Source organism: Protopterus annectens, chromosome 9.part0, assembly GCF_019279795.1.
Source record: "Protopterus annectens isolate FY-2018-M chromosome 9.part0, PAN1.0, whole genome shotgun sequence".
Taxonomy (NCBI): Eukaryota; Metazoa; Chordata; order Ceratodontiformes; family Protopteridae; genus Protopterus; species Protopterus annectens.
This window is the reverse complement of record NC_056743.1, coordinates 863,772,389-863,785,363: the sequence shown is the minus strand read 5'-3', so window position 1 is coordinate 863,785,363 and position 12,975 is coordinate 863,772,389.

The window sequence follows — 12,975 nt, the reverse complement described above, 5'->3', positions numbered from 1 at the left end:
GATTTTAAATCTTCTTTTAAAAACCTCATCAAGGTTAGACTACATGTTAAATATGATAATTGAAGTTCACATTAGGGGAAGATATAAACCTGCATTATGTCACAGATATTAGTTTTGGCTCAGTACATTTAATGTTCATGACAGCATAGTTGAGACGAAAGAAAAAGCTTGCCATTTTGCAGTTTTCAGAATCAGTAACAGGAATAACATTTTGAAAGATAAGGGGGAGGGTTGGATTACAAATAAATACTGTGCAGAAAAAAATGTGAAAGTTTAGCCAAATATTCCTTAGCTAAGTTTCAATGCAGCTTACGAGGTTGTATGCATATGCTATTGAACTACTAGGGTATATAGTATACCTCAAGAATGATACTGCTGATCACCAGGTAAGTATGGAGCAGAGGACAACCATTTATAATAACCTAAAGACAGTCAAACAGTATGTAAAGGCAGTATAAGATCTGCAGGGACAATGGAAAGCTTTGGGTTGGGTTGTAGTATTACAAACAAGGTTTGGCAGATCAATAAACCTTCAAAATGGTGTTGTCCCAGTGCCTGCATAAAAGCATTCCTCAGGTTAGGGTGGTTTTGTTTCCAAGTCAGCATACAGTAGGTTAAGGCCTTAGAAGAAAAGTCAGCACAGAGAGTTTAACTAAACTCTTAGGTTTCTTTTCTTCCTACAAAATGGTTCCATTATGGTTTAGCTACTAGAATCAAGCCTGCGCTTTATATATTTTCATTTCCTTGCCTTGGAATCAAAATAAGTGAAAGCCCATCTTCATTTTTTAAGATTACCTTCTAATGCTTTGGTAGAGGAATTTGTCTCTGCCTGCATGGTATAGCCACAGGTATAGGGCAGTCTGTAGTTTTTCCTGTCTAGTACTGCCCACAGTCGTACACAGGCAGTGTTGCTGATGTGAGCAACTGTTAGAAAAATGTATACAATTTGCTGGAAAATTTTCCCTCTGTCTTTGCTGCAGAGAGGAATAGAAACACTGTTGGTGCACAAAGCTAAGTACATTTTTGTTTCTGTAACTGTAGCATTGTTATAGAAAGTAGTGTTTGTTTTATGCACAGAACAGAGAATGGCTAATTCGACATGCTCAAGAGTTATGGTTTTAATGAATCATTTGTATGGTAGAATATAAAAAAGAAAATCAAGGAGTAGCAAAGCAAAAGAACTGGGGAATGTAATGCATGAAGACATTTGTGCCTCAGTTAAAAAGATCATAGAAAATGCACACTCAGGAATAGAGGGTTACACCTATTTCATATTGTAGTATAAGGTGTAAAATACTTTGAGTGAAAGCAGCAAGCATATTTCTCCAATGCTCAGCATAAAAAGTGCATTCTCTAAAGGTTATGACAAAAAATAATCTTATTACTGCAGACACTAGTGAATACCAGATCCCTTTTTTTGAAGTGCCAGTTAACACATACTATATTACTGTGATATATTTGACTCCTCAGAAAGAGTGTGGGGAAGATCTGCCAGTACTTGCAGGGCTACAAACTGACATTCTTAGAAAACACATGTTGACAGGCACACAGAAAATGGTCATTGATGGAAACAATGCTAGCAATCTGTTACATAATGTGTATAAGATGCTCATCGCTCACATTACTGACACTTTCTGTCAGCAGGATGAGAAAACAACATCACATTCCTTATGTCTAGCATAACTCATATAAGGGAAACTTTAAAAGGATTTTGTGAAAAATACATAAAAGCAGTACAACAAGATCACATGAATGTGACAGGATCCAAAATGGCCTTTTTATAGAAAAAAACATATTACTGTTCTACAAAAATGATTTAGAATGATTTTGATGCATTAAAATAAGTCAGAAAACAATGCTTCATTGAAAAGAAATAAGTTCCAAAGTAGAGTATTCCTTTAAAGAACGAAGTATAATTACCACAGTATTTTCCAAATGATCTTAATAAGAGTTTTTATTGGACTGTTTTGCTGTGTTATATTACTGAGACCTCACCACATGTACAGATTTCAACTTCTACTGAAAATAGTTTTATAGGACTGTCTGGTTTGCAGATGTTTAATGTAGCACAGAAACACAAAAGGAGAAATAGTGAAGCTAAATTAAATTGATGGGGAAACTGCACATACATCTCAGGGTCAAGTCTGCCCAACAGAGTCAGCATAGTTTTCATTTTACTCTTTTGACCTTGACCTGAGTCCCTGCACCTTACTGTTTATTTATTTATCCATTGTTGACATGGTTAGTCCCACTAGGATTGTAACCTCTTTTCAGAGGAGACCTGAAGTAGTATTTATACTACTAAGGGAAATTTGGCCAGAGCATTGGAGAATTTCCTGTATTCACTATGGTAATTATGAAGTGTAATGCCATTAATTACAAGTTCACATCCTGGTCCTAGTGCAGTGGTGGCTGAGAGGTTGTCTGCACATCATGGAAACTGGAAGTGAGGAAGCAGAGGTGAACGCCAGCTCAGGAGATGGTGCTTTCATTGATATGGAGGTTTTGTTTTAGCAAAACCTATTTACAGGGTCAAAAGAAGAAGTTAGCAAGTGCTTTGTTACAACTCTTCAGTCAGAAGGGTTGGGGGATGATATATTACATGAAATGTTTAATTGGAGTGAACCCAAAAACAGTAGTGAAACATTGTGGGGAGAGATAATAGAAAAAATAAGGGAAGAAGAAGCAACAGAAGTTGCAGAAGGAGATTAAGGACGGGAGAAGAAAATTAAATGTATGCCAAGACAGTGACAAGTACATTGAGAAAGAGAGAAAACAAATGAATTGGAAAATGTAAATAAAAGAACACTGGTGGGAAGGCTGCAACATAAGCATGAAGCTCCATTAAACAGGTATGATGTATGGAACAGTGTTGTTTTACCTCTGGATATTACAATTCAAGAGGTAAGGGCATTTATTCTTTTAAACATAGAGACTTTTGGGACATTATATTTGACACTGTGCAAGGGATGGAGACCTTTATTAGAGAATCTGAAAAACAAAAAAAATGAAAATCCATGGAATGAATATATTATGCAGACTATATTTAGAAAGATAAAGAAAAAGATACATATACAACTTCAAACTGATATTGAAAGACAGACTTTAAAAAGACATTTGAAAAACATTTGTAAAGAAGTTTTGGACATTGTAAAAGTTTCTGGTTGTAGGGATTTATGGACTGGGGCATAGAACAGCAATAATATTTTGAAAATGGAAAATGAAAACATCATACATATACCAAGTGTTACAAATGTGGAAGAGAACTGAGGTTTAGGAAAATACTGGGGGCAAGTAAAAACATGTTTTTATAAGGGAAAGAGGGGCATTTGGTGAATAATTGTGAAAAAAGAATATGTTACACTTTTGGAAAGCTGCGACATGGGGCAAAAAACGTGAGTTGGAATTTTATAAATGTAAAAAAGGACATCTAGTAATGGATTGTACAGAAACAGAGAAAAATGAAAATAAAATTGAAGAAAGAAAAGAGGCACGAAAAGAAAAGGATAAGATAAAACAAAAAGAAATATAAATGGCAAAAGAGAAGGAAATTAGTGAGGAAGAACTGGACAGAGGTGTAAAAAAATCTAGAATTTAGTGATGAAGAGGACATAAATTGGACTGTGTTTAAAAAGAACACTTCTAAAGGTAAAAAAGTTAAAGACAAAAAAAGAAAGTTTTAAGATTATAAACATAAAAGAAAGAAAAAGAAAGAAAGGCCTCAGATCCTATAAAGGAAAGGGGTAGAAGAAGAAATTAAGTAAAAGGGAAACAAACTATATCTGACAAATTAATAAATACAATAAAATATAACTTAATAGTATTATCTACAAATGTGAACAGTCTTATAAATATAATAAGGAGGACAGGAATAACAGAATGGTGCAAAAATTGTGATATAGATATAATTATATTAGAAGATATAAGGTCCATAACAAAAGAAGAAAGATTATAGACAGAAAACCTATGGAATGGGCATATAATATGGAATTTGGAACATGAACATTGTTCCATAATTGCAGTTTTATGCAAGAGAATTTCTTTGGGAATGAAAAAGAAAAAATATATAAACATGGATATGACAGCATATCAATATTATAAGAATATTAAAAAAGAGCTCAAAATAAGAATAGATAAAATAATATTTTATATTTCATGGGTTATTTGGAATGAAAGACTGAATGAAATTATGTTTAATGAGAAATGAGTTTTTCCAGCAATTATAAAAAGAATCAAATGGTGCTTGTGAAAAAAGGAATGGGGTCCAGTAAAGAAAATATTGTTAGTTTTATTTCATTGTAGATGTTGATGATGAGATATGTAAATATGTAAATATATAAATGTATAATGATAGTGTAAATAGAATGCAAACAAAGGACCCCCACACACCTTTTTGATATGTGGAATCTTTTACAGCCAGCTGAAATACCACCAACTCAAACAGATTCAGTTTAATGCCTCATCTCAAGCACAGTACACTACCCACCTTATTCTGCACTGCAGTATCAACAATTAATCTACCTGTGTGGGAATAGAACCTACAGCCTTCTGTATCAAAGGTGAGTGTTCTACCTGATGCACCACTGACACTGCTAGTGGGTTTTTTTTGTTTCTCAAACTGTATAGCAATGCTTGGAGATCTGCTACTGAAAGTATATTTAAACATCAAAAAGAATGCAATGTCTTCTGATGTAGGATGTGTAGAACTTCTATAGCTTCCCAACATAGCAAATACCTGCTGTTTCCAGGGGATTATTTCAAAACTAGCTATTCTAACTTTGTTTTCAATATTGGCCATAAAAAATTGTAACATACTATTAGCGTGTAGTCATGAAGTAGCTATATTTAAATGATGTATATGTTGGTTGTAATAAAACAGTTTGAACTGCGTGTTGCTATAAAGTATGCCATTGCCAGATTAATGTAAAATAGCATGGTAAACAGGGATAAAATCTTGTCTAGTGCTTTTATCACATATTTGGAGAATTTGTTGCTACTAATTCAGCAACAGAAAAGCTGGAATATTCACCTGTTAATACCAATAGATAATTTGTAATATTGACTGGACTATAGAGAATAATATTTATAGCAGTCCAAGGTGACTTGAACAGTTCATATACTCAAATGCCACACTTTTAATGATCATGATGTTAACCTGAAAAAGCTCACTGGTATAGATACAAGACAATGCATCCATTTACAGTACTAATAATGTGGATTTGAGACTGCACTGGGGTGGTGTGAGTCTACTCCCATATCTCTGCCATGATAACTATGTAGATAGTCTGAATAACTGCCCATATAGTCAGTCATGGCTCCACAATACTATATTTACTCACGCACTAGCGTGTGCACGTACACACACACACACACACACACACACACACACACACACACACACACACACACACACACACACATAATACTATACTTACACACTCACGTGCGTGCACACACACACACATACAATACTATATTTACTCACACACTCGCGTACACACACACACACACACACACACACACACACACACACACACTGACAAAGCTGTCAAGAAGCAGTTTCTCTACCATATTATTCATACCTGACAACTATTTTTTTTCTTTGACTTCAGCCTTTAATTCTCACTACTGGCAAGTGAACTTCATGTGTTGTCTTATGTGAACTTTCCTGCAATGTTTGTGGAATTATTACTTTTAATCCCTTTAATAGTTAGTTATTATCTTCTGAAAATATAACTTCCATCTTTGCATTTCTTTTATTTATGTATTTATTTATTTTACATTTTTACCACCTAAATTACCCTGGCCATCCTTATGCCATGTCTGTCATGCACAATTGGTTCACCTTTTGTTACACTTGGTCTTACTTTGGTTTCTGTTTCTGTTTTCTTTAGTTTTGGGGCCCTTCATACTGCACAGACTATTGTTACATTAACTTTTTTCTGACACATTATTTTGACTTTCCTTTCTATTTGCTTTCGGAGGATGTCTTAAGATATAATCAGTTGCGTTCTGTCTTCCCCTTTTTCTATGTGACGGAATTGATGTGGCACTCATCTTCGTACCCCTCTTTTCAGTTCTTAGTAGAAGACTGAACTTGGGTATTATTTCAGATATTTGTGCTATACACGTGTGCATTCAAGTCTCCTCCTCATTACTTGTTTCCTACTATCATATCTTAATGCATTTTCATTCATTTAGTGAAACTGGATTGAAGAGTGTGTGTACAACTGACGTGACATGAAATTCACATATTCAGCAGAATAGGGGCACATATTCATTTACTGAACTCCCTTGTGAGAACTGATGACAATTTAGAAGCAAAAAAAGTGCAAAATTTAATTTACAAAGGGTGCAAACTGTTTACTGATTTTGCTACCGCAACATTATTCAGTTCAGGATTGGTCAAATTCTTACTGCAACATTTAGCAGACTGAAAAATCCACAACTGTTATGAATCTCCTGCATCTTTCACAAGGCATTAACTATTTAAGATGTTGCAGAAATCACAATCACATATCTCCTTAGCAAGCCAGTCACAATCTCCCATTCTAGCCATTGGGGAATTAACTTTCAGAGCTAATACAAAGACTGTTATTGCTTCCAAGGTTGCCAGAACAGCTCTATTACTGGATAAGAGTTAAAGCAGGATTCAGTTAGATCTTCAGTCTGTCTGTGAATCCTGAAGTAATTTATTTCACCATATTTATTGATTACATTTTTTAAAAATTTTTAATACTTATTTCTGGGCAGGATGGCTGGTCATCTGTTCCTGTTTAGATGCAATCAATGACAGAGAGTGAAGTCATATTGTTGCACTGATTTATAGCAGTGCATATATTTTTATATACAACATTATTGTAGTGTAGTTTTAGACAATGTTATACACACCTAGACTACACTAACCTAGTAGTCAAAATATATTAAGTGTAATTAAAAAAGGTAAAGTTAGATATAATTATATTTACGAGCAGTGCTTTCATCCAATGTCAGGGGTTGAGTGTACTTGCAACAGTTATACTATGAACATTTTAGTATGTGGTTGTTACAGTGAGTGTTAATCACTAAGTTATTTGAAGATGAAGTGAGAGTATAATCACTGGAGATGAGTACTAAAACGTATCCAGAAAGATTTACTTTTTTTACATTGCAGTCCTACTATTGATTTTGACAAGATATTTTCATAGTAGTTTTGTTTTGCCTGAGAGATAGATGGAGGCAGGTATAGAGTGGGTCAAGGGTAAAACTTCATTGTTTCTAGGCATTACGATTTACATTGTGAGATGAATTACACTCTGGAGGGTGCTGGTACAGTGCAGTGCTGATGGTATAGTGATAGAAAGATGAACAGGACAGGAGTTTAAAATTGATAAGTGGTGAGGTGAAGTTAAGGGAAGTTTAGGAGACGTGAAGAATTAGAAGAAGACAAATAAGACATATAAAAAGTTAAGGAGACAAAAGTGGTTGTGATGAAAAATTTGTGAGGCTCTGTATAGTGCTTTTAGTAGAATTTTAGCCTTTATTTTAGTAGTACTGCGAGTAGTAAAAGATTATGTTAAATGCCTTTATAGTCCATTTTTGGTTATGTCAGTCAAATGTCAATTCCATCTAGAAAGATGTGGGATGTAGAATGATCCTTATGTCTTTGGCTCACTAACTCTGGCAATCACAGTTGCAGTGTTGACTTGCATTCTGAAGGAATGTGAAGAGCCTGTGATGGAGAATTGTGAGGTACTAGAGGACAACAGTATGACTAAAGGACCTAGTGCTCCATATTACAATGTGACACAAGATCATGAATCTCTGTGGGCAACCATTTGGCTTTGACTGAATAGGTGCAGGGGTGCTCTTGGGGGGAGTCAGTGCTAGAAGCAGCATATCTGGTTGATGGAGGTTTAAAGGAGTTTGATATTACCTTTAACAGCAGGAGTGGATAAATGTATGCAGAATTTCATTTTGGGAGTGAGAATATTCATAGCTGCTTAGGTATGGGCATGGGATGTGAGTAGTCTAGCTACTTCACAGCAGATATGGGAAAATGTAAAAAGAGTATCATAAAGTATTACTTCACAAAGAGGATGGGGCCTTGAATTGTCTGGAACTGAAAAGGGTGGAGTATGTCTACAGACAGATGTAAAGAGATGTAAGACTAATACATGTAAGAGTGGAAAAGAAAATGAGCAGCTGTGTAACATTAGCTGCACTACCTATGTAGACTTTGTGGACTGGTAGTCTTCTGCTAGCAAATATGTATATTTACATCTGAAAATGGTGGGTCTATGTTCAGTCATCGAATAACAACTACATCAAACCTCTGTTCATCAAACGTAAAACATTGAAGGTTCAGTTTAACAAACGTTACGTTTTAAACAATATGTACTTCTTCACTGCCATTGTCCATTTTCAACAGTTATGTGTAGCCAGTCAATAACTATGTGAACATTCTAGGTTTATAGTGCAGTGCCAGCCATAAATACTCAACTAACATGAGTATGTAAAGTCATGTAATATACTTAATTTGGAAATGTAAGAAATCCTGAACTCGTGTCTGAACCAGTTTTATTCTTCTCCCTTTGAGAAAGCTAGAAGCAACACTGACCAAGGGTTAACGTGCTGTGAATTAAGACAGACTTCAGCCTAAACACAGAAGCTGTCTATTCTAGCTACTGACACTGATTTCCATCCAGGTTTGCATAAGAGCAAGACAGCAGCTAGGTACAGCTTCTGATGTCCAGGATGAAAAGGTCAGCAAGCAAATAAGCCAAGCTAACAGCTGCAAATTATATGAGGGCTGTTTAATTAGAAATAAAACTCAAAAGTTTTTCTTAAGACTTTTAAGAAGCAGTGTATTGCTTTATAAATCTGGTATAACTGACAGCTGTGAATTTTTGGACTATCCTTTGTCATATTTCCTTATAATTGCATGGACCGTTAGACACAGGGAAGGTGTTAATTGGCAGGATGGTACCGTACAGCTGACTGATATTTAGACATGTTGCAGTGCACAATCTCTTCCACTCTAGGTAGCACTCGCAGATTGGCAGGAAGACATCTGGGCCCCTTACTGTGTCAGTCCAGCTGGATAGGGTGATTATATAGTGACCTGTGTCATTAGAACATTTAGAATTCAGTTGCAAACTCAAAGTGGCATGAAATGTTGGGGTCTTCTTTGCCACCATGGTAAGAAAAGCACTTTAGCAAACTGTAATATAACAAGAAATTACATCAAATAATTAAGAATAGATATTGTGAACTGTGTGTGTGTGTGTGTGTGTGTGTGTGTGTGTGTGTGTGTGTGTGTGTGTGTGTGTGTGTGTGTGTGTGTGTGTGTGTGTGTGTGTGTGTGTGTATGTGTGCATGTATGTGAAACATTGCCTCTAGAGTCACTGCTAAGAATGCCTGTTTCTGGCTTGTTCAATGCTCTGTGCATGAAGTCACGTACAACAGAGCTGCACTAACCATAGTTTGTACAGGCTGCTGATTGATCACTAGTGATCAGCTCACATCAGTAGTGAAGGGCACCGCTCTGAATCCAACAGACATGCATCATTTATACCTGCTTCAAGCATACTTCTCAACCAGCAGACATTAAGAGTCAGCAAAGGATCTTGAAAAGTAAGTACATACAGCCAAAAACCTGGACGTGTAATTCATATAACATTTGAATAGCAAATAGCACACAACTCTTCTCAGTTCCAATAAGGTTGTAAGACACTAAAATATGCAGTCTTTAATGAAAGATATTGGAAAACTCACTGCCATAAATTAATTTATTTTTTCTTCTGAAAAAGGAAATGTAACACGTGGGTACTGCTTTTTAAAATTATTGGTGCACCCAGTATGTTGGTGATGTAGTCCAGTTTGTTAATGTCCTAAACAGATTCAAAATCATGTGTGTAAGGAGCATTCAGAAAATACTGTGAAGGGATAAATCAATCCTGAAAATAGGAACATATCTCTAAAACAGATACATCATGAGAGGGTGTAGCTCAAACCTGAAAATACGAACAGTTTAGATGTCTGGCTACAAGGCAGCACATGCTAACACTCTGCAAGCTTGTCATAATGGCATTTAACAAGGTCACTCCATCAGTATTGCAGTTAGTGCCTCACATATGATGCTGTGACTTGGGTATGCAGATGAATTTCAGCTGCTATTGAAGGTCATGCCATCATCAGTGTTGCAGTTAGCGCCCCACATATGATGCTGTAACTTGGGTATGCAGATGATTTTCAGCTGTCATTGAAGGTCACTCTATCAGTGTTGCAGTTAGTGTCCTACATATGATGCTGTGACTTGGGTATGCAGATGATTTTCAGCTGCCACTGGACTGGTTCGCAGGGGAGACTAAACACAAGAAGAGTACCCCTTTGAAAGGTAAAAGAGTACTTATATGCTAGATGCAGTGAGGTCAATGATGAGGACTTGTGCCAGCGGCATGCTTGTCCATTCTAAAAGGGTAATGGCTTAAACATTCAATGTGTCATAATTCTACATTTCATTTTATGTCCTGCCTCCAGAATCTACCATCATTATGGGATTCTTTGGCTAAGTAGTATGGTAAAAATAAGCTACTAACATTCTAGGTTCTTACTGATCCAATGACATCTGTTCCGACTGAAGTGAAGCAGCTTTAATTTCCCAGTGGATAAGTGGGTAGAGTGGAGTTAATGTGCAGATTAAGACTGAATTATTTTTTGGGTGGATGGAAAGAGAGTTTACTTACTGTCACAGTGATCCAAAGGTTGCCTGAAGAATCTGTTAGCAAGTGACTATATAAGGGTCAAGCTTATCCCCACCATTTATTCTGGACAAAAAGAGAAGTGTCAGCTTTCAGGACCTGGGGACTTCTTGTAGCTGTGCTAAGGAAGGGGAAGGAATATCATTTGGGCATAATAAAATACAGCCTTTCCCACACTATGACACCTCCAGACCCTCACAGCCTTGTCATGTACACATGGGCTCAGGGAGAAGCTACAGACATGTATGGGCAGATGGGGGAGGTTTTACAGTAAGAGGTCAGAGGACAGTGAAAAAATAAATAATTAAAATTAAGAAAAAGTACAAGAGGGTCACATAGTGGGTTGGTTCATCCTCAGACTATTATACACAGATGGCCATTTGGGTCTCATATTTCTATTTAAGAAGTCTCTGGCCTATGGATAAACAAGAAAAAACCCAAGTACTACAGTGGAGAGTTGTTTATACTGGAAGGGGAAGCACTTGTAGGTAGAGGGACTTGAAAAATAAATTAGTTGCCATGGAAAGAAGCTTCTGGAATATAAAAATAGCATACAGAAATACACAAAATAAATAAAGATGTGAATACCATCATTGATGAAGAGTAACGCTGTTTTTATTTTTATTTTTAGATATCACTTTTCATAACCCATTTGTAAACATAGTATGAAAGTATTAGGAAGGAAGTATTAACACGGTATAAGAATTTACAATAAATGATAACTGACAAAAGTTGGAAGATCATGTAAATTGTGTACATTTCTCAATTTATAACTTCATGGCAATCATCTAATACAGTCAGATAATGCTCTTTGTAAGATGAAGCCTGGAACAAAAATATGTAGCACATTATTTGTACTTTTATTAAACATATATTCTTCAAGCACACAAACCCTAAGTGGGGTCACATGATGGTTTAACAACACATGAACCTTTGTTACATAAGACTTTCTTTTGTTACCCTTTTGTTCTATTGCCATGATTGAGTTTTCTTCTAGATGGCTATAAACTCTGTTGGCATCAATTCCAGTTTATACATCATTGGAAGACAAGTTATTGTTCTATAGTTTTCACGATAACTTGCAGGTTTATTCTTAAGTAGGAGCATTGTTTTGACTGTTGTTAACCAGACTGGTGCCTGTTCAGGGTGCACATATAAATAGTTCTTACTCTTGGCTAAATCTTCACGTAAAGATATTAATACATTTAGCCAGAAGTTTGGTAATGCATCTGGGCCTTTGGTTTTCCAATTAGGAACTTTTCTTAACTTTGTTTCAATCTCTTTGTGAGTTACTTCATGCCATTTCATATCCTGAACATTTGAACGTCTTATTCTTTCCTTCACTTCTTTGTTATGGAACAGGATCTTCATAAATGGCTCTCCAAAATGTATCAATTTCTGCTTTTTTTGGTAGTGTTTCAATTCCTTTTGCCTTGTTTCCTAATTCTCTATAAAACTTTTTTGGGTCATCAATAAATTGCTTGGTTTGTACTTTTCCTTTATATTTATCTGCATATCTTCTAAGTTTTTCTGCCTGTGCTGAGATTCTTAGTTCATTATTTGCGATAGTGCATGACAGATCCTGATCTGTTCTGATACGGCACATTGCTTTTATCACATCTGTCTTTCTGAGTAATTTTGTTGATCTGTTATCTCTTCTGTATTCTCCTAACAGTGACACTTCTTGTCTTAATTGCTTTATAGTTTTCTCTATTCAATACTTCCATGATGGCATTTGATTTCTCCCCTTCCTTTCCCTTAGTGTCCTGTGCTTCTGTGGTAAGACTTTATCTGCTATTAATTTAGCTGCACAGTAATATATCTTATTTACTTCTGTTATATTTCATGAATATCTATGAGCAGTCCTAATTACTATGTTCAGTTGTGTTTTTCTGGGTTTTATTGACTTTCTCAAGTTTATTTCTTTCATTGATCGTAATATGTCTGTCCATCTCTATTAAATTAAGCAACTCTTCTCTTAGATCATTTTCTTCTAAACTGAGGGCACATTCTTTGTTTTCCATTTCCTGCAGGCATTCTATAGAAAGTTCCAGAACGTCTTCCTATGCCACATTCACTTCAGTTTCATCCTTTGTCATCTGTTTCTCTTTCATATTGGAGGTCATTGACCTATCACTCCACAGCATAAACTGCATCAGAGTTGCAACAGTTTCCTGTTCCTTCCCTTGCTGTGCAACTCCAGCTGAACTTTTGTACTGGTTTCCTATGGAAG